The 21863-nt window shown below is 44.9% G+C and overlaps 3 long non-coding RNA genes across 4 annotated transcripts; 1 reads left to right on the top strand and 2 right to left on the bottom strand.

The window, feature by feature from the left end:
• Positions 1–8099: 8099 nt before the first annotated feature.
• LOC135370854 (uncharacterized) lies at positions 8100–9119 on the bottom strand. The gene is made up of 5 exons (XR_010415466.1): positions 9058–9119; positions 8861–8965; positions 8653–8796; positions 8393–8470; positions 8100–8311 (listed from the first exon to the last, which is right to left on the bottom strand). It is a non-coding gene; the product is annotated as an uncharacterized LOC135370854 (long non-coding RNA).
• Positions 9120–13319: 4200 nt separating this feature from the next.
• Positions 13320–15908, bottom strand: LOC135378668 (uncharacterized). 2 transcript variants are annotated; one of them, XR_010418521.1, is made up of 5 exons: positions 15788–15908; positions 15197–15291; positions 14884–14991; positions 14250–14358; positions 13320–13408 (listed from the first exon to the last, which is right to left on the bottom strand). It is a non-coding gene; the product is annotated as an uncharacterized LOC135378668 (long non-coding RNA). The 2 variants fall into 2 exon arrangements; XR_010418520.1 differs by having other exon boundaries at positions 14250–14991.
• Positions 15909–16276: 368 nt separating this feature from the next.
• Positions 16277–19243, top strand: LOC135378667 (uncharacterized). The gene is made up of 2 exons (XR_010418519.1): positions 16277–16306; positions 18735–19243. It is a non-coding gene; the product is annotated as an uncharacterized LOC135378667 (long non-coding RNA).
• Positions 19244–21863: the final 2620 nt, after the last annotated feature.

The following is a 21863-nucleotide window of genomic DNA, read 5'->3' as shown; positions in this document are numbered from 1 at the left end:
CTGGATTGGTGCGATCGCGTCCCATCCGAATGCCTGGTGCTGCTTCCTCGCGAGCAAGCACTACCGAACGGGTACGACGCAAATCAAGGAATACATTCGCTCACAAACGCGTTCGACGGCTCCGTTTTATTTTCTTCTTGTCCTGTCCACAAACGAGGCGCCACTTCGCACGCACTTGCCTCTCGGATACGTAAATGTATTCAACTTCGCTGCTCTCAAACAAGGGTCACGTTGCGCGACATCACCGATAGAGAAGCCGTTTCGCAGCCCCCTTGAGTCGCTGTTTAATTGAGAAGAGTTTGGGCAGATGAAATTAAATCAAACACTACGGCACATTGGTAGAGGGTCACAACCGGTCACATATACATCTAAGTCATTGTGCGCGAACGATAAAACGTTACAAAGGGAGCCTAAGGGTCATAGTATACCGACCTACATTGCACCGTAACCGTAACCTTCGTAAAGTATCCATGTCATGACTTCAGAACACACGACGACAGTTTCATTCGCCTACTCGTAGTCCAAACCGGCGAAGCTTTTCTTGGACCGAAAACCGTTAAATTAATGTTTCGGTTTCCCTCCTGAGCGAAAAAAACGTATACGGTTTCGATTCCGTCTGGTTCGTACCAAAATAGCGTTTTTTTTTTTTTCCATTTTCGGTTCCCGTTCTCGATTTGCTCCAACACCCTGAACATATGGAATTGAGAGCAGCAGTTGTGTGACAGCCCCATACACATGGCCCGTGGTCGGGCCATGAAAACTTGTGTGAAACCGGTCTCGTTGCCACGTTCCCTCCGAGCGAAGGTTTCGGAAAGACCGCCGCGCGAGAGACAGAAGACAATTTCCTACAAAGCCACTGCAATCTGCGACACATGCACAAGAGAGATGCTCCGCCCCCAGCGCCGAGGGCAAAAAATATGAAGAAAACAATTTTGCGGCGGTGCTGCCATCCCTCGATGGTAGAGCGCAAACAAGGAGCGAAGATGACCTCCTTAAGAGGAAGCTTCCATGAACTGATGATGTCAAGATCTTGCTGAAGAGAAATCTTGCAATCTTGCACAGGACCGCTCTTTGTTTCCGATAAACGTAATTCAGCCCCGGTTTGCACATACTTTTTGGTTCGTGATGCGATCGTCTCAGAATATCCAAATCTCTATGTACCCAAGATATTCTCTTTGGGACGTAGAGGGGATATACAGAATTGGATATCCCCAACAACTAAAATATTTTGAGGAGACATTCTGGACGTCTATGTGACGTCCATGGAACATAGCTACAGTTGTGACATCTGCGACATAGTTTTAATCCAATCAAGAATATCCATGGGACGTACATAGGATATCTCGACGTCTTTGACGTCTGCGACACATTTTGGACGTCTCCAGGATATTCGTGGTTTACTGGGCTTCAACATGGGGTACAGACGGGGCTCGACGAACGTGGTAGCAGACGCCCTTTCCCGTGCCCCTCTACTGGAGGGGGGAGAGGAAGGCACCGAGGCGCCTTCTCAACTCCTGGCAGCAGCACAAGTGGCACGGGACGTATCTTCGTCTTGAGACAGGGTCGTGAGCAGACAGCAGCTCCTAGACGCTCAAAGAGCAGACGGCCTTTGTCAGCGGGTGTCTCAATGGTTAGCTGAGCAGGACTCGGCAGGCACCGGAACGACTCACGGAGGGCACGACTCCTATCTGCAGGGCGAGGATGGCATCCTGTTCAGATACATACCACAGGCGGATGACGATGACGGCTCATCCCCATTCAAAGTCGTGGTGCCACGGAAGTTGCGTCTGTCTTTCATACGTTACTTTCATGATTCGGCCTTTGCAGCTCACAGCAGTGGCAGGAAAACATATGAAAAGTTGTGTCGTGTTGCGACATGGCGAATGAGGCAGGATGTAACAAAGTACGTTCGCACTATGCCAGAGAGCAAAACCTCGTGGCGGTTTACCCCCTGAACGCTTACAGCCTGTTCACAGCAATAGGGCGTAGCAAATAGTTGCTTGTGATGTGATGGGACGTTTTCCTCGTATTCCTAGAGGTAACCAGTATTTGTTTGTGGTTACTGATCATTTCACGAAATGGGTTGAGCTGTTTCCTCTCAGGACGCTGACCTCCCAGAGAGTGTGGGAAATGCTACTCGACACCTTTTGCGGGTTCGGGTTTCCTGCTCAGCTTATCACACCTATTTTACAAGTAAGGTGTTCTCAGATTCTTGCGCTGTCTTAGGCATTCAGCACAAGAAGACGTCCCCATATCACCCTCAGGCTAACATCACTGAACGTGTTAATCGGAATCTGAAAATAATGTTGGTTGTTTTTACTAGTCAGCACCACCGTGATTGGGATCTTCGCCTGGCTGAACTGGCGTTCGCTGCACGGACAACAGTGAACAGATCTACAGGCTTAACCCCGGCATTCCTGAACTTGGGACGAGAGGCACCTTTTCCAGTGGAACAACAACAACTTTATTTTCGACCTTGGAGAGTGCGAAGGTTCATCGCCACAGGCTCCTGTACAGGGAGAATGCTCTACGCCTCCGGGATGGCAGCACCCAGCCTGCTTACTCATTGTTTGCTGAGGACCTCGGGAGTCGACTGGACGTTGCAGCTCGGACGGCTGGGGATAATCTGGACGTCGCAAGGTTGGACCAGGCTCGCCTGTACAACCGTGGACGTCGGAATCTCACCTACAGCGTCGGTGACCTCGTCCTTCGACGGACTCAGCCGCTCAGTGATGCCGTACGCCCCTTTGCAGCTTCACTCGCAGATAGGTGGGATGGCCCCTTCGAGGTAGGTGCGTGCTCATCCGGCCTCACTTACAGGCTTCGTCGCTGCGACACGGGCGAGAAGAAACTGGGCGAGTACACATCTCGGACCTGAAGACTTACCACCTCCGAGACCCCGAGGACGAAGAAGCAGACGTTCAGGTTCCTCCTCAAGACCTGGATCAGGATCCCGTTCCCGGACCTTCCAGTTGCTACAGTTTGCGTCCCCACAGGCGGCGCTATCTCTGGCACTACCTCCATCGCTAGAACGTGGTGCTTGTGATTTAGTGTTTCGTTTGTGTGACTACTGCTTTTAGGTTCTCACGACATATGCACTAGGGCCTTGCCAGACCCTCGCCGTTAGGTGTTTCCACCTGACGGTTTCTCTGTTTTCAATTTTTTTCAGTGATGGCTCCGAGACAAAACACACAGAGGATTGTGGTGAGGGTTGTGGTGATTTCTCTCTGTTGTTTATATTCGGAGTTCACCTGAATGCCAAGGTTAGCGGCTTCTTTGCCTTGTTGGCAAATAGTTAATAGTCAATAGTGAAAAACGGAACAGCCAGTGATGGTACGCCAATGCAGAACCTTCAGGTGGGGTCTTTCAGAAGTAGTACTCCCTTACGGCAATGAAGGACAAGAGCGATGACTCGGGGCTCTTTGCAAAGTTATGCGGTGGCAATCGTTCCACGAACGCTGAACTTGGTGTTGCATATATGCCACGACTGGGGGGATCAGTGAAGACTGCAATGTTGTGTGTGTATACCATGGAGGAAAGAAGAAAAGGAGGCACCCCAACGGCTCTTCGACAGAACAGAGAACTGTGGAGGTAAGTGACATGGGGATAGAAGATGAGCTGTAGCTTCTTTGTAGCCACGTGGTGGACATGTTGCCTGAATAGCCACTCCTTGCACCCGCCACTTTGGGGGCCGCATTGGCGCTCCACATCCACACCTCTCCAAGTATTCCAAAACTATCCGTTGGGGTCCCCATAGAGATGTATGATGATGATGATGATTCGGGTTTTTATGGCGCATGAGCAACTAAGGCTATAATGAGAGATGTATGTAACCGAAGCCGGGGAAAGTGAGCGGTGATGTCCATGAGGTGGCCAACAATCTCGACTTCACTCCCCAGAACAATAGGGCTCCTCCTCTGTTTCCTTCTTCCATGGTATGTACCCAGGCAGCGCATGGTTGGATAATGACGTCTAAACATGTCTAGAATGAGACATTGGGCTAAAGCTTGATATGGATATCTTATATGTAGCACTTACTGACCCCAAGTATAGCGGGCAACATGCAGTGGGGTTTCGACGCCCTTTAATTAGAATTAGAACTGGTTAGGACCCCCACACTCTAAGAAAAAAAGGTGAAAGAAAGGTGAAAAAAAGGCGAGCGAAGATTTTGAACCTTCCCAGATAACACACACCAGTCCCGCGGACGCCCGTGGGACTGCCGCCTTCGGATCATGCGGCTGTCCCTGGGACTGCATGACTTCATCCCTTGCCCATCCCTACATGCTCCGAGTGAACCTCCGAAAATGTGCCTTTCGGAAGTCCAAGGGATGCTTCGTTGGGATACTCTCGGGATGAACGGTGGCTTTATTTCGGATGTTGCATACCTGGCTTGTTGCTTGCTAAATCAGCTGTTCTGTACTCCAGTTACTACTACGCATGGTTTAGACCTTGTACGCATGTAGATCATGATTATTAGCTTTTAACGAATCATATATTTTCAATAGAAACTGAATACCTTGCATAGAAAGCAAGAAAATAATACCTGACGTTACCTTTAGAGTGTTTGCGTTAGAAACACGTGGTACCTTTATGTTGTATCTGTTTCTTCCATATACAACAAAAACAGCATCGGGGTTCATTTTATCACTCTTCATGAAGAGTTTCGCAAACAGAGTGGTGAAACAATTGGTGCTATTTTTGTTATTTCTGTTTTCTGTACCACTGTATTTAACATAAAAGTACTGCATGCTTGGAACACAAACACTCTAAACGTAATGTCAGCTATTATTTTGTTGTTTTGCTTGTGACGTATTCAGCTTACATTGAAAATACACTGTATGATTCCATAAAAGCAAGTGTTCATGATCGGCATGCTTACAAAACTGAAACCGTGCGTAGCATACCCTGCAACTAATAAAGCGACACTGTACAATGAAGTGATCTACACACGGTGAGGCGGGCTATTTTTTGTTTACACAGGTACTTTAATAAACTGTTACGGAACGTTAAGTACTTTCGACAAATGTGTAGTGGCATTGCAATACTGGTGAATAAAACGAGAATTCACTTTGCAGGACTTCTGAACTCAGAAAACTGAATTCAACTAGCTGTAATAAAAACCTCTCATTCGTTGCATAAGCTGGACAAAAAGCCTAACAGTGCATGCGTTTGTGTCACTTACATTGGTATCACAGTATGTGGTATTTAACCAATATAAATTGAGCATTTATTGTTGCTCAAAGACATACTTGTTCAATGTTGTATGAATAGTAAATGAAGTACAGAGGACGGCATTCCAGTACATATTCCTCTAACATGAAGAACCGAAAGAACTGACTAGGTAAGAAAACACAACTGGGCGCACAGGGCACCTAAACTGCATCCCCAAGTTGTATCAATATAAAAAGTCATTGTCTTGTGATGCATCTGCATAAAATGAACGAGTTCAAGGCACATATGGTGGCATGAAAGTGCAAATGTGACTAGTAAGAGTGAGCATAAAAAAGAAACATGACACTAACAAGACATTACAATATTTAGAAAGTACGGTAATTTTAGTTTGGTGTAGGAGCTCCCGTGTACCCACAAGCACCGCATTTTGTGTTAGGTAGATCAGTTGCATTTCTGTGCTGCAGAGGAAGTTCGCAGTTACACACAATGTTGTCAGCTATACACCTCACAAACAACAATGTAAAATAGGTCAACAGGTAAGAATACAGTTCAAACACACACAAACATACACTCAGCGTGAGTATATGTTAACGTCATGGAAGGCACGGATGAGACTGGCTCAATGTCTGTATGCTGAATGTGGTGCCCGCAACATGTTTACTGCTGACTGGCACTTTCTCCACTTGCTTTGGCTTGTTGCTTTTTGTAGGTATCAGGGGCATGACGCAACCATGACTGTGCAGCTTTTTCTACGTTTTTCATAGTACCTTCCTTTTCAGCTTGCTGTTGGTTCACTGGCACCAAGCAACCTGATAATAAAACATGTCATATGCTAAAGGTCATGTATCACAGGTCATAAGTCATATAGGATACAGTTCATGTTCTTGAAGTATAAATAGTTTGCAACATTTAAAAGCTTGCAATCGAGCACCTGCTTCAGAAGAACTGTCATGGAAAGGTTATGGCCTTCCTTGCGCCTGCATGATACCAATGACCAGAGGTGAGCGCCCTCTGAGGGCAAATGAGCATGAGGATTCCATCACCCTCACCTTAAGATATCTGAGGTGAAGGCCAACTTTTCTGGTGATGCTTGAGGTGAGGAAATTATTTTTTAAAACTGTTGAGATGAGATGAAGGAAATTTTCAAAAAGTTTTTGAGGTTATGTGAGGTGGGGAAAATTTGACAATTTTTTTTGCGGTGGGTGAGAAAATTTAGGCAGCTTATCTAGGTCCACATGTTTTGGTTCACAGTACTTGTTGTCACCTCGCCGCCACACTTATACATGGACATTGGTGTCGAAATCTGTACCCTCGTCACACACACAGTAATTGGGTAATTGCTGGAATTCATGCAAGCGGTATATCGCCTTGGTTTAAGTTGAACAAAAAATGAAGTTTGCGTCTGATAGAAATGCAATACCAGAATTTGAATGACACATCAGCGAATTAAAGGCCACATTAAAAGAACGCTGCGGAGATAGTACGTACCGCACATCAGCTTCAATATCTGGAGGTCGGTGAACTTTCGTTTCCCTTTCGTACCATGGAGGCTGAAATCCTTGCCCACGTTGATCGACAGCAATTTTGACAAGATCCTGCTTGTTTTCTCTCCTACATCAGAGCCTCCTATGAATTTCATAAAGAGCTTCTGCAAAGAAGCCCACTGTCAGAACATTTGGAAGAGAAGTAATGGAATCATGAAATGTAAATAAAAAGCATATCAGTGGCACTAACCAACGTAGATCAATGGTGTCCCACCTGACGTGTCAAGGGCATGGTTTCGCGACTTCGGGAGCAGGTTGCCAGTTAAGACGTACGGAACGCATTTGTTCGCGAGTACCATTTTTCACAATTTCTTTACTATCGCAAAATTTGCGAAAGTGAACACAACGTGAGCATTAGTGCATTTATAGCACTGCTTTTGAAACAAGCTTACGAAATACTGTGCTTGAGATATTCTCCACGATGGCAACAGCTTCCACAACAGCTGCACGACTCACAGTGCAACTGACCTGGTGACAACTCACTGTGTTGTGATCGTAAGCTTTGTGGCTCAAAAGCAACAAAGGTCAGGAAGTGCCACAACTACAGTGTCAGCTATACACCTCACAAACAACAATGTAAAATAGGTCAACAGGTAAGAATACAGTTCAAACACACACAAACATACACTCAGCGTGAGTATATGTTAACGTCATGGAAGGCACGGATGAGACTGGCTCAATGTCTGTATGCTGAATGTGGTGCCCGCAACATGTTTACTGCTGACTGGCACTTTCTCCACTTGCTTTGGCTTGTTGCTTTTTGTAGGTATCAGGGGCATGACGCAACCATGACTGTGCAGCTTTTTCTACGTTTTTCATAGTACCTTCCTTTTCAGCTTGCTGTTGGTTCACTGGCACCAAGCAACCTGATAATAAAACATGTCATATGCTAAAGGTCATGTATCACAGGTCATAAGTCATATAGGATACAGTTCATGTTCTTGAAGTATAAATAGTTTGCAACATTTAAAAGCTTAGGTTAAAAAGGTTAGGATGATTTATGTTATGAATGATAACAACAGCAAAAATTATTTACTATGTTGTGTGAGCACACCGCTGGCATTGAAGAAAGCTCCCATTTTTTATATGCTGCTGCTTTAACCTGCCACAGAGACACTGAATTCAGTGTACTACTAAATCACTGCAAACTCAGAGAAAGCCTCAGTGGAGAGCCGCCAATATTTCGTACAGAGACTGTTCCTCTTCGGGGCCCAGAAGAACAGCCCCTGTCTGAAATATCGGCGGCTTTCCACTAAGGCTTTCTCTCATTTTGTGGTCTAGCGGATGACTGGATTTCTCCTCGACCTAAATCACTTCAAATTGTACGAATGCCAATATCTGTTACGTAGACAAATTAACAAGACATGTCAAACTTACAAGTTGGTTTCTTTTCTCAGGGTTGTTCTTTAGCTCCTCTTCGAAGGCCATGAGCTCCTCTGTAGTTTTAATCTGCTCATCGAAGCAGCTTGCAGTCGACAGTTGATCAACAGTGGTGCTGCTGTTCAGCTTGCTGATAATGACCAGCAACTGCTCACTTTGCTTTTGCTGCACTAGCCTTATGGTGTGCAGAAGTGTTAGTGTTTCCTGACAGTATCCTACAAAATAGTATATTCATGAAGCAAACGCAGAAAGATGGCAGCTCAATTGAGCAGTATAACAGGCAATGCCTACATTACCTGAGCTTAAGTTCTGGTACGCGTGGCTTGATGTGCGATCTGCTGCTCGTTGGTGCTTCGTGTTTTGGCCCCTGACACCTAGTGGAAAGCAGCGTAATTGCCAAAGCAGTCCAAGGGCCGCATTGACGTCAAACTAAAGTGAGGCTCTTTATGCCGTGCTGAGCTGTGATTGGTGACTTGGCAACGATTGGCCAATCACAACTCAACACGAGATAAGGAGTGCCACTTTAGTTTTATGAGAATACCCCAGGTCCAAATACCTTGTTCCTCAGAAGCCCCACGAGGAGAAGGGTCCCATGACTGAGCTTGCAACAATGTCTGCGGTGGCGTTTCACAACAGTGCAATGGTGGGCCACTTGTGGCACTTAGTGGCTGTCTTTCGCACCCACCATGGAAGCCATTACCTTGTTCCATATAAAAATAGCATTGTAACTGAAGAACAAGCTGCCCACTGCAGCCGTCATTTACCTTGATGCTGGGTTGTACCGCCAGTGTGCAGATGCCATGGCTCAGCTGACCAAGGTTCATGTTGCAGTGCTTCAGGTCCTTCTGAGGGCAAGGTCAGTATAGAGCCTGGTGGTTTAATATAGCGTGTGTCAAGAAACCCAGTACCTTCTTGGATATCGACTTTCTATTGTTTTGGGCATGTTGTTGCCTGTACGCACCCTGATGCTGCAATGAAGGTGGGCGCGGCAACCATGGTTGCGATGACGAGAATTCATGCTGCTTCTGTGGACGGACCTGATGTTGAGTCTGGTGGTTGCACATAGTATACACGTCATGAAATCCAGAAGCAATAATTTTGCACTGCATTGAGTATGCTGCCTACTGTTACCCACCGCGACGTGCCGGCAAACTGGTAGACGGCCATTGCTGGGATGTTGAGAGTTCGTGATGCGATGTTTCATGTGCGTGCGAGGTAGAGCTTGGTGGTTGTCCACTGCGTACTTTAGGGCACCTCGTGGCTTTTACACACCTTTGAAATTGCAGTCTATTTGTTACTCACCCTGGTGTTGCGAGGAGGCAGGCAGACGTGAAGGCTGTGGCTGAGATGAGGGCCTGGGACGTGCGGAACCGCCAACAAGCGATGGACAGGCTGAAATATAGCAAAAGCAAGGTGTGACACCATTGCAACTTTTTATGGGGCCCATAGGTGCAATACCATCTGTTTAAATCGACCGACAAAAAGTCAACTACCTTGCAACTGCTCATAGGAGCCTCTGCCACAATTAGCGACCTGTACGTAGCTTTGAAGAACCGGTTCAGCTGTTGGTGTAGACATGGGGTATAAACCTATAATTTTGAATTTTGGGTTAGGAGATGTGAACATATAATCTACATTGGGAGATCTGACAGCCATCTTTAGAAAAGGTTTAAAAAAATAACTATATGTTGCAGGAAAATGTGCTCATCAGTGCGAACCAAGAAATGCTGTCTCAGGCGGTGTCGGTGGTCGCGGGAGAACGGATGTCTGGTAATTGCCATCGTCGTCATCTGAGAAACTGCTGACCTCGTGGGATTCATCAGACCATACTTTGCGCTTCTTCTTCCTTTTTCCTCGGCCGTACTCGCGGTCACTGCAGATATCAGATGTATCTTCAGCACACCGCAGCTTTATTCGTGCTTCCTTATAGGTGTCTTGAAAAAAAAAAGAAAATTAATTAATTAGTTGTAACCCGAGACTGCAACATCACAAAGGCAGATTAGCAGTATCATACCAAATTTTGCAACTTCAATGCAGTCATGCAGCTGCCAGTCAGGCTGGGGTTCCGCACCTCTCAAGACCATCTGCTCGAGGCGCCTCGGGTTTTTCTCATTTGGCCATGCGCATTTCCCGTCACGTTTCCAACTGGCATGTACAAGTGCGATGGCACTGCCTTCTTCAGTAAACTTAATAATTCGAAATGGGAATGACCCTATGCAAAAATAAAAATCAACATACTCTGTACAAAGCAGTGGCTTCAAACACAGTTCACGTGAGCATGGATGAGGAGGAAACGACTCGGAACATGAGTGGTCCTGTACATATTAAATAACAAGTCATTATTTACAAGCTTGAATCTTCAAACCTTAGTTCACATTGGTATGGATAAGAGGGAAGACAGCGAAGCGGTCCCTGAACGGCAATCGAATGCATTTTAGGGCAACACGGGATAATGGCCAGCAACCCAAGGATGACAATGTGCGGCAGGAGTGTATTCCAAACTTCGATGACCTACAAGGATAAACGTAGAGGTCACCAGGGTTCACGAACTTTCTTCCAATGACAAGGACCTCGCCTGAGTTATCAGTACACACGAGGTTCTCAATACGAACTATTGATCCGTCCTGCAGCACACATGTGTTGTCCCTCTTTTGTGTGCGCAGGGTGAACCTTCCTGGTACCACAACCTTTTTGTATTGGGACCCACTGCAGTTCAAAGGAAGTGGACCTCCTGTGTGGATGATGGAACATTTCACATCCAGACTGGTATGCTTGTGCTGTTTTGGCAGCTTTCGACGTTCCATTGTACGATTGTGAAGCTGTTCAAGTGGACGATCTGGTTTCCTGATGATAGATTTCAGCGTCTGCATATAGTTTTCAAATGGAAATGCACTCCACTTATCGAGAGGGCCATGCTCACGGACATCACTGGTTAGGTGAATGAGGTTGTGAACATTGTGGGAAACCATGTGCGGTCCATACAGTGTCGTGAACACCTGAACAAAAAGTACAAGAAGTTGGTGTGCATAGTTTGCATATTGCTCAGTAAGACTGCGGCTGCACAAAATGGTGACCGCAGTATGCAGCACCATGAAGTTTGCATAGAGGTGGCTTGGTATTCTGGACAACAACACAAGGGGGCCAGTGTAGAGCAACAGCGTTCTATATTCTGTGGCCTTCCACCTGTCTAATTCAGTGAGAGTACGAGGCTTCCTGGAGAAGTCCGAGCACACGTAAGGTTCCACTCTCAGAAGCTCGAGGGAGATCCGGTCCTTGGTGCTTCTCCCAAGTCGATACGATCTGTCACCCTTGAACCACAAAGTCAGGAGCTTGTGGACCACACCTAGACACACGAGATGCATGTAGTCTAAAGGCACCTGTCGTACCATATCTATAGGCAGTTCCTTTAAAATAGTCTCACTGACATGGTGCTGCTCAAAGGTGCCACAGCGAAAACATTCGTCTGTCATTGCATCAGCATCCAGCTGAGGAAAACACACACGACCCTGCTGGTACTCCCCTTGTGTTACGCATTTTGTGCAGCTTGCATACGCGTTGTGACCCTTGATGCCAAGAATGTATGCTTTGGCAGGTGCATCGCACACTATTGCATCCAGCTTAACTGCCACTGTTTTTGCACTGACCGCCACTCCATTCGCGAGTATTTCACTAAGCTCTGAAACAAATGGCCTCAAAAACGTGTTTGCACATAGGTTCTTGGATTTTCCGAAGAAGACACCGACAGGGAAAGGCGTACTTTGTCCACAGTTTGTGACGAGGCACAAAATGAGCCAGAACTGATCTGTTGAACTTTTGGCGAGGGGCAGCCCATCAACGTTTATATTTATGCAAATGGTGTCTGGGACATTTTGTAGCCCTTCTAACTCGTACTGCAGGCCAGAAGCGAGTCCAAAGTGGCAGTATTTCCCATTCCCCATTTCCTGCACGCCGGTCGCACTTCGAGGAGTTCGGAGTAACGTTCTTGCGCAGGCGGGCAGGGAAGACAGAGAGGGATGAGTTCGCAATACCCTCAGTAACGAAGAAAGATCGGTATGAGTCACACTCGAATGCAAAGCCCACGCCCGAAGGATTTCATTAAATGCGTCCTCTGTACTGTCACTGTTGGAACCCTCAATAACAGTGCAAGGTTGTTCTGAAATGGGTGTATGGCTTTCAGATGATATAGTTCGTTCGTTGGCCTCCTCTACGGATTGAAGTTGATACGTGTAGAGGCGATGAGAAACCATCTCCGAAGGGAAATCGTGAGAAACCATCTCCGAAGATAAATCGTGAGCTGCCATCTCCGTAGGTAAATCATGAGTGGTGTTCGCCTCGACCATACGGAATGACTGTTGCGGAACATCACGAGGAGAGCCGGCAGTGGGAGCCGGTGGTGATCCTGGGCTTTCGTTGGCTGCATTACACATCGACAAACTGTTCTCTACACACTGCCGCACATGTCTACGCAACGTAGATTTACTCCACTTTGACATACTAACCAGTCTGAACAGAATGCACCGAACTTAAAACTCTTCTTTCGCCAGTGAATGGCAACCGACAGTCTGTCTGCAGCCCGACAGAAATCTCAACAGGCATATATATAGGTCCCGTGGCGCCGATCTAAAACATACGGCATCAAATTGCGTGTGATCGTGACGTTTAAACCACAAAACTTACCCAGGGAGCACATGGTGGGCTAGTAAACGTCTAAATGACGTCTAAAAAAAGAGATAAGGAATGTCTATAGAATGTCTAGGCAATTAGACCAAATGTCTAGTATCCCTCCACTAGACGTCAAATAACACGTCTAACGTTACGCCACCTAGCCCTAGACATCCGATGTCTATGTACCTAGCCGTGATTTAGACACTCTTTTGACCTGGATGTCTGGAACAGGGTCAGACACTTAACCATGTATTAGACATGAAGTCTACAGCTAGACCAATTTTATCCCTCCATTCAGGCGACAGGTCTAGGGTTATACATTTCCTGTACCTTACTTTAGCCACCTTTAGACCTACTTTTGACCATGACTAGTCCTGCTACCGTCCTGGCATGCATTCATGCAGAAATATGATATAATTGATAGCAACACGGATCTCAGCATAAACATTTATTCGCAGTAAACCACACACGAAGTCTACAGTACAAAACTCTTGTCTAAAACTGGATTGACTTTGTCGCCAAGCAGGCGTCTTGTGTTTTGACTGAGGAGTGTTGGACTGGCAGCAGGGTGTTGATGGCCACCTCATTCCTTTCTTCCAACGAGTGATTGTTGGTGCTGCAGCACTGCCTCCAATGACTCACTGTGGCTAGAAAATAGAACAAAACATGTCAGAAAGCATTATGTAGCCTGCTAGTTCTAACTAGTTTGTTTAGTGGCTATGCACACTCTTTCACGGGATGCTTGTCTGGCCACATAAGAGCAAAAGCTGTATCAACACTGATCTGAGAGACACAAAGAAAAGAAGCTGCACGTACAAAAATCACAGAACTGTTACAGCTACACAACACAAATTGCAGCAACAGCTGAAAATCTGTTTGCGCGTCACTACCTGATGTGGACGCTAGAGCCCTGCACCATCCGCGGATGGAAGCGGATATCCGTAAGATACTTGCGGATTCGGATGAGAATTTATCACTTTCTGCGGTGTGCGGATCGGATGGCTCGAGGTCGGATGCAGATATACCGCATGCTGTAATTTTTCTACTAGCAATTTATTTGTATTGCGCACCGACAGCGAGCGCATGTCCGGGTTCACCTTTGACCATGCACGGCCAAGACGGGAGAGAAGGCATTTTGGCGTCCACACCAGCACTGGTGAGGAAGCGTTCCAGAAGTATCTCCATATCGCGTTTGTTGAAAGGTTTACCTTTGCTTGTCGCCATGAGTCCTGCCATGAGAGCATGGAGGCATCCGAAATTATACCAACATTCTTCCGGCTGTGTTTACGCGTCCTTCGAAACTTGCGGATCTAAACGGTTGTGTATGCAACGGTGCGGATCGGATAACGTGTACGCGGATGCTAAAAATCTTATCTGCACAGGGCTCTAGCGGACGCTGCCAGGATCTCAGGGAAATGAGGATGTAACAGCTTTCGCTGTGAAAGTACATCAATGTGACAGGCGTTTTCTCGTGACACAGGACCTTACCTGGTCGAGCAGGCGACTGCTAAGCACTCCATGATTGGCGCAGCACTTCCATCACTCCATTACGCTAAAACAACATCTGTGCTGCTCTCATAACTTTGGTGCAAAACTTCTGTACAGGATAAAAATAAACACTGTGTATATTATAAAAGACAATACAAAGCAAGAGCTGTATCACCACGTCAAATATTATAAGTACGTACAAGTAGTATACAAGTTTATTCACATGACGTCATCCGCAGGAGACCGCCACTGTCGCTAGCAGGCAGATTTGCTGCCATCGGCCCTATTGTAGATTTCAGTCAAGCTGTTACCCATATTATACTCACCGTATATCTGGTGTCTAAAACTTGTTGCTCTGTGATTTGTAGAATGTCTGAGCAATTTCCATATTTTTGGTGTTAATAGTCACCTAAAAAGCATAATGCAGCAAACAAATGCAAGGACTAAACATTGCGGGACCTATAGTATGGCGCTGAGGTGACTTCAGTGAATAAACCTTTTAGGAACTCAAATCTTGCACTACTACCAGATAGCTGTTTGGGTGAAGTAAGACGGAATGACATAGTCACGCTGTTCTCCATACAATACCAAGGATGTCTCAAAACGACCAAGCACAAAAATACTAGTTTTGTACCGTTTGATGAATATTTTGTCTGCTGCCCACACAGGTTGTGCGGTTCCTTAGCAAGCTTCTGGCAGTCGTTTCTTCTACATCGCACTTCCCTGCTGACTTTCACAGCATCTGAAAAAAAGTTCGATTTCGTTAACCACAAGACAACCATGTAAATGGAAAGCAGTTAGAGTCTTCAACCAACTATATTTGCAATACTTTGTTGACAAAAAAATTTAAAGAGGCACCCTCCAGAGTAAGATTAGGGGGCACATCGAACATCAGGAACATTGGAGGACAACACAGTCACACGTCAGTGACAACTGCTTCCCCTCACCTCACAGGGAACTGTTAAGCTTATGTGCAAACAGCTGTTTCGTAGGGTAGGTTACCACTATTTTCATATCCACCGATGCAAGATAGTCCAAGCACCTATAAAAAGAAAAACCCAGTTGCTATGAAACCATGATATGCAAACAAAAGTACTTGCGCAAAATTTTCAGTGTGTAGTTTCACTACCAGCGAAAAATGCAACAACCGAAGTCGGGCTGACATGACAATGAACTAACCAGCATTTATGTTCCGGCATGTCCGCCCTGCAAACCGTAACTGTCGACTTTCGTTTACTCAAGACTTCAACAGTCATCGAAAACTCGTTAATCTCGATGGTTAATTAGTTATACCGTATTTGTTTTAGCACAAAGACGAACCAAGGCACTTAATGAAACGTTGTACTGCCGAACATACAACGTTAATCACTACTTTGAATGCAAGTGCAGTCAGGTCAACCCACACTTCCAATATGTTTCAATCGGTGATACGAAGCCGAAATAAAGGAAACGATATTCCAATATTATGCCACGCATCTCTACTACATGCGATTTGGTGCACAGAAACAGGCACAAACTTTAATGAAGAGTGAACTCACCCCTTAAACTTGAAAGCCAGAGAACAAAGAAACGTTGTCCACCACAGTACTCTGGGAGCTCTGCTGTGCTCAACAGCTTTTATCACTGGACAGCACGGCGTACGTTCTCGCTATGCTCAAAAATTGCAAGAGAAAACGCGCGGGAGATTAGAACTTCGAAAGATTTTCGTATAACAACCAGTGGAATGCAGCCGCGAAGACCCCAACTGCTACCCGTTGCGCGTCCGGAAAGTTTGAAGTTTCAACCGTTGAAACTGAACTGGTTCAAACTGGTTGGATGGATGGATGATGGATGGTGATTGGGTAGACGGGCAGGCGTCATTGCCATTGCTTTAGCTCGTGCTTATTGAGTACTTATTTTTTGTAATATCTTTAATTTCCGTGGCCGTTCATTATAATTGGGTGGTGGAGGTTAAATGTTAAATAACACATATGCCAATCCAGCGGAAGTTACACCAACATCATCATCATTATGCAATCGCCATCGTTGTTGCAGCGACGAGTGTCGTATTTTGTGATGTATGTGTTGAAAATCGCTGTTCTTTTTGCACACATTTTATCAGTGCCTTTGCTACTGAGCTACAGGTGTGCCTAATATGTAGCGCATTGCCTGTTCAGTGGTTTCAAAGAGATACCATGGGCAGTTTCAAGATTTTTGAAGGGTTCTGAAATCCCTGAGTCACGTCAGATTCCATTTTACTGCTGCAGCTGTGTAGCTTGTGGGAAAACGTTATGTGCAGTAAACAAACATCTGCTATCTGCTGCCCACAGTACGTGCAAAGTGCTTCTGTGTTTGTGGAGCTATGGTTTATAGTGCTGCGCTGCACGATTCGTCGGCGTCGTCGACTTTTTTATTGACGTTTCAGTGATTCAATAATTTAGTTGCTGATTTCTTTAAGTTGGTGTAGCAGTTGGTGCTAAGGTGTTGGTGCAGGGGAGTTACTTCGTACAAAATTTACATTTACCAGCAACGGTAACGCCATCAGGAACGCTAGTTCAAAAAACATTGCCCCGAACAAATGCGGGCTTCCGTTAAGAAAAAAAGATATATATTCAGTAAAATAAAATATTACTTCACAGCACTTAGATTCTGGTAATGTCTTATAGTTGTGGATGCTGTCAGTGTATATGCATGTCAGTGAGCCAAAAACACTCGAATCATCATATGTATGGACATTATTTAAATTATCTACATACCTCAGTCAGACTGCCTTCATTTGACTGATCTTTTGTTACAATATATGGGCATACAACTCACATAACATGAAAGACTACATACTATCCATTTGGTCATAATATAATTGGACAAAGTTAATGTGGTCCATTCCTTGCATAGTTTCTGAAGGTTGTTGCAGAGTCCAGTTTTATTACCTCAGTATGATCATTTGCAAACAGATTGTACTTGCTGCTCCACACACGTGTGATGGAAAGTAAGAGAATAAGGAATTTCCTTCATGTATGAGGATCATCCAACAAAAGTTCCTCTGCTGTGATCAAAATAATAAACCTATAATAGCACAACATTGAAAAAATTTATGTACAGATTAGAGCTCAACGTTACTCCCTAACACAGTCACCTTATTTAGCTGAACATTTTTGATACTGTGATACCAAGTATTCAATACGTTGTCTGTGCCATGCTATGCCCTGTTTACAAAGTGAGGCATTCACTTTGCATTTCACCTGATCAATTTGTGTTTCATGATCACTTGCGAATTGGTGACTGCCGAGGGGTGCTTTGAGAGGAAGATGGAACAGCAGATTGGGCAAATTTTCATTGAAGTAGGAATCATCACCTTGAGCACGAGGAGAACGAAGTATACAGGAAGCCCACGAAAAGGAAACTCACGTTTGTGGGTCTCCTGTATACTTCATTCTCCTCATGCTCAAGGTGATGCTTCCTATTTCAACGTTGTACCAGCTCGCTTGTGTACTTTTTCTCTCTTTGGCAAATTTCCAGATGAATTTCTGGAACAAATCCCGAGTCTTTCAAGACGAGTGCAGACAGCGTTGACGTGGTTGTACTACACCCTTCCAAGTCCTGTGCGTTTTTGTTTCATTGTAGTTTGACGCTTTCCCAGGATCTCGCAGTACATCTGCATTTACTGTCATTGTGCATGTGAGATAATCTACAAGTTGCACACAATGATAGTCCTAAAACATTGTCGGCATAGCCTTTCCAGACGAAAACGCGAGTTTGACCTCCTTCAGAATGCTTTCACCGGGCACCCACCATGACTTCCTATGGTATTTTGTCTCAGCACTTGCATAATGCATCCAGGTTTCATTAATAAAAATTGTTCCAAGAAATTCATCTTGACCATCTTGATACCATTGAAGGAAAATGCAAGCTGCATTCATTCGTTGCTCTTTACAAACGTTACCGAGCAAATGTGGCCCCCATCTCGCATAACTTTCGTTGACCATGCTGAAGGAAATTTGTTCTCATTAGTATCAGAGTGCAGTACCAGTGACCCGCCAGTCTCCATTAACAATTCTCGGAATTTCAGAAAAGAAACGTCGTTTCGTGGTGTTATAGCTGATCTCCCACTGTACTGTTCATTGTGCAGATTTTCACGACCCTGTATAGAGGACACACCATTTCAATGCCTGTAAAGTGTTTTGTATAAACAGGTGTTAACTGTCAGTGGATATTCTCTAAAGTACTCTTTCACTCTTTTATTCTTTAACGAAAAATAGGATAACTCTTCCGTACTAGGATAGTCAGACGTACTCGGAAATATTACATCCATGCTTGAATGCCTGACATATTAGGTGAACGGCACTCCATTAACCAACATCTGCAGTGCCGGGATGTCACACCCAACTACTACACCATTCAGTTTGTCCTAGTGGTGTTTCCTTTGAATAACAAATATCGGGAAACTTATTTTTGGATGGCCCTCCTAATTCCAGTTCTCTTTCTGCATTTGGCTACATTTTCTAGATTTCTTGTGACGACTCTTGTGGACAAATACCAGCATGGAAGACTTAATAACAATTGGGGTTTACATTGCGAGACAACTGAGATCATGAGCGACGCCACAGCAGTCGGTCTGTGGATTGCCCACCTGAGTGTCCTTAAATGTGCAATGAAAGCTCACCACACAACACACCGTATTTAATGTCCCTTGTGGAAGATGGCATGTCTAAGCAACCTGTATCCTGGCACTAAGTTGCTGCTGTTTTTGGCCGGGTTCGAACCAGCGATCTCGGGATCAGAAGGCGAACAGACTCACTCACCAGGGCCGGTTCACGGACAACTTGAACACCACAATTATGTTAACTCTGCCATCAAGTAATTCAGTTTCCTGCATATGTTTTGTAACAATTGAACTTCAGTTTTGTAAGCCTGAAAGCTAAGCTTAGAACCACCTCTTATAATATAGTGACTGTATTTGATGTGTGAATGTGTTCACACCTCTTAAAAAGCTAATAAAACAAAAATCTTGATGATTTCTAATATGTGGTACATACAAGGCCAGCTACAAGACGTCTACAATTAGACGTCAATTACTAAATGTCTACAAGATGTCTAGTAAATCACTAATTTTAGACGTCTAAATAATGGTAAGACTTTTAGACGTCTAGTCAACGTCTAGTTTGGGCACTATCCCTAAAGTCTAGGGCTACCCTGCTGGAAATAGTCCAATTCAAAATAGCCCAGAAATCTCATTCGGTTTAAGTGGATATCACATTTACAATTCTCATTGAAAGGAGCCAAAATTTCCCATTCGGAATCGACAATTTTGGACAAATACCATATTGAAAACTACTGGAATTTAGTGGGTTTCAAAGAGAAATCACTGTAAATGTCAATGGGGATGAAGTGGAACCACGCTTAATCACACCCATTGGAGGCCGGTCTAGTTTACCATTGGCCAATGTGCTGTAGCCCAGATTTTCCCCATTAAAGTCACATGGAAATTCTCATTGACGATTCACCTTTTCAATGTGTAATAACATTCGATTCTGCTGCATCGAATGAGCAGAACGCATGTTTTTGCTGTAAAAAGGAGTTACACTAGATGCCGTTTCTGCGTGCACATTTATTTCTTCATACATCACAATACAGTAGATAGTAAAATATTACAAGTGGGACATACAAAGGTGAAAGTTATTTCAAATGTTTCAAATGTTCAAAAGTGTGAATATTCACCAATCAGTTAAAAACCGCTAGCAAGACAGTGAACAACAATAGTAAAAACTCCATTCAGAACTTACATGTTTTGAAAGCATACTGTCCATCACCAACACGCACAAAATAAATCCACAATCAGTAACTTCATAGTGATGTGTCCCCAACGTCCGTACAGCGTCGACGAACAAAACAGAAGGTCTTGAAGCACTCAACCATCATGGTCTTCTGTGCTTCGTAGGTGATTCGCGATGTCCTGTCCAGCTTGCGTTTCATGCGTGAAAACTAATCCCATCCAACTTCGGTAAGATTCCGTTCTGGCCACCTGCTGACAAATGCCTATGCCAGCTGCGTCGCACCAGCCTAACCTTCGAGAAACACAATTTTTAAAAGATACAAGAACAGCAGCATGTCAGTGTGAGTGGGAGTCAAATATATTACATACCGTTGCTCACAGCGCGGGAGGTAACACCGACTGCACATTTCGCTCTCCTCCCATCACCGGTTGTAATGCCTACGAACAGGCATAAAACATGTGAGACTGTGTAGAAAGAACGGGCATGTTTCTAACATCGATTACATACCTTACAAATGGGAAAAATCCTCCAAATGACGCCCGAAATACGTCAACTGCTTGTGAGCCACGGCGGGACAAGGCGCGCATCCAAACACCTCGGCATTCCGTAACAGACTGACTAATCCGTTGAAGATTTGAGGAAACGCTTGGACTCCCGTGCACTGGAATGTTATACGAATGCCAAAACAATAGCTTAAGGTAATAGGTGCGTATGAACTTACCGCGGCACATGTGCTTTTGAGTATATGTTCACGAACATTTGAAATAACGTAGCGAACTATTTTCAACGCGGACGAGCCACTATGCGGTGCGGCACGGAAACGTGTTACAACGCGCCCGCTTCGGACTCTGCCTCTGCGAGCGGCCACATCGGCGAACGGCTGGCGCAGTTGATTTGTTCGGAATAAATTTTCATTTGCTTCATTAATTTATACTATGTCTGATTGTCGTTCAATTTTCGCTTGCAATATATGTCGATACGGTGCGTATTCTGGAGCTTCATTTGTTTGAATCGGACGCGTTCCTCGAATTAGTTCATGTTCTACACGGACGTACGGCGTTCTTCCTAATTATATTATTACTTAATTTGAGAGTGATGATGTACTATTCGTCACCATTACGCTCGTTCCTTCAGCAACTGGCTTCCCACTTATTGTATTGGCGGCCATGCAACATGTTGGATCCCACTAAATCAAGTGGAAAGCAGTTTCTCATTGGTACACATTAGACCAATTCCTCATTCCTTCTATTGGTGCAGACTGTAATGCACAACATGCTGGATCTCATTAAATCAATTGGAAGTCAGAGTTTCTCACTGACGACCATTAAACCATTTCGTTCAATTGGTTCCTTGCTTCGTGACGTGGTCTTCGCCACACAACAAGGCAGAGCCCGGTTTCGCGAAGGCAGCTTCCCTGCTTAACTTCGACTTCAGTCAATGAGAAATAGTCAGCTTTTACACGTTGAACGAATTCGCAGTCTGATTTCTCATTGAATCTCATTAAAATTGCGGGGAGAAGTCAATGAGATCATGGCGACTATTTCCAGCAGGGCTAGAACAGGTCTGGACGTCTAGTTGACTACCATGTGTTCCCTGGGTACCTTTTTCGCTCATCCTCGCTAAAAATATCACCTTCAAGATGCCAACGACAACATGTGGACGCCATTCACGGCTGGTTTCCCGCCTCGACCGGTGGCTGGTTTTTGGTTGGTCGTTTTGGTCAGGGAATAGTTTCGTACCCAAATGTGCTGATGGTGCTTATGTCCATAAAGGTCTTTGTAACAACAAAAACATATGACAAATAACTCACATAATGGATGTTTGGCACCCAAATATTTTGAGAGGAAGCAATTCGCACGCT

Source organism: Ornithodoros turicata, chromosome 1 (assembly GCF_037126465.1).
Source record: "Ornithodoros turicata isolate Travis chromosome 1, ASM3712646v1, whole genome shotgun sequence".
NCBI lineage: Eukaryota > Metazoa > Arthropoda > Arachnida > Ixodida > Argasidae > Ornithodoros > Ornithodoros turicata.
The sequence above is the reverse complement of the archived record's forward strand: the minus strand, read 5'-3'. Positions and strand labels throughout refer to the sequence as shown.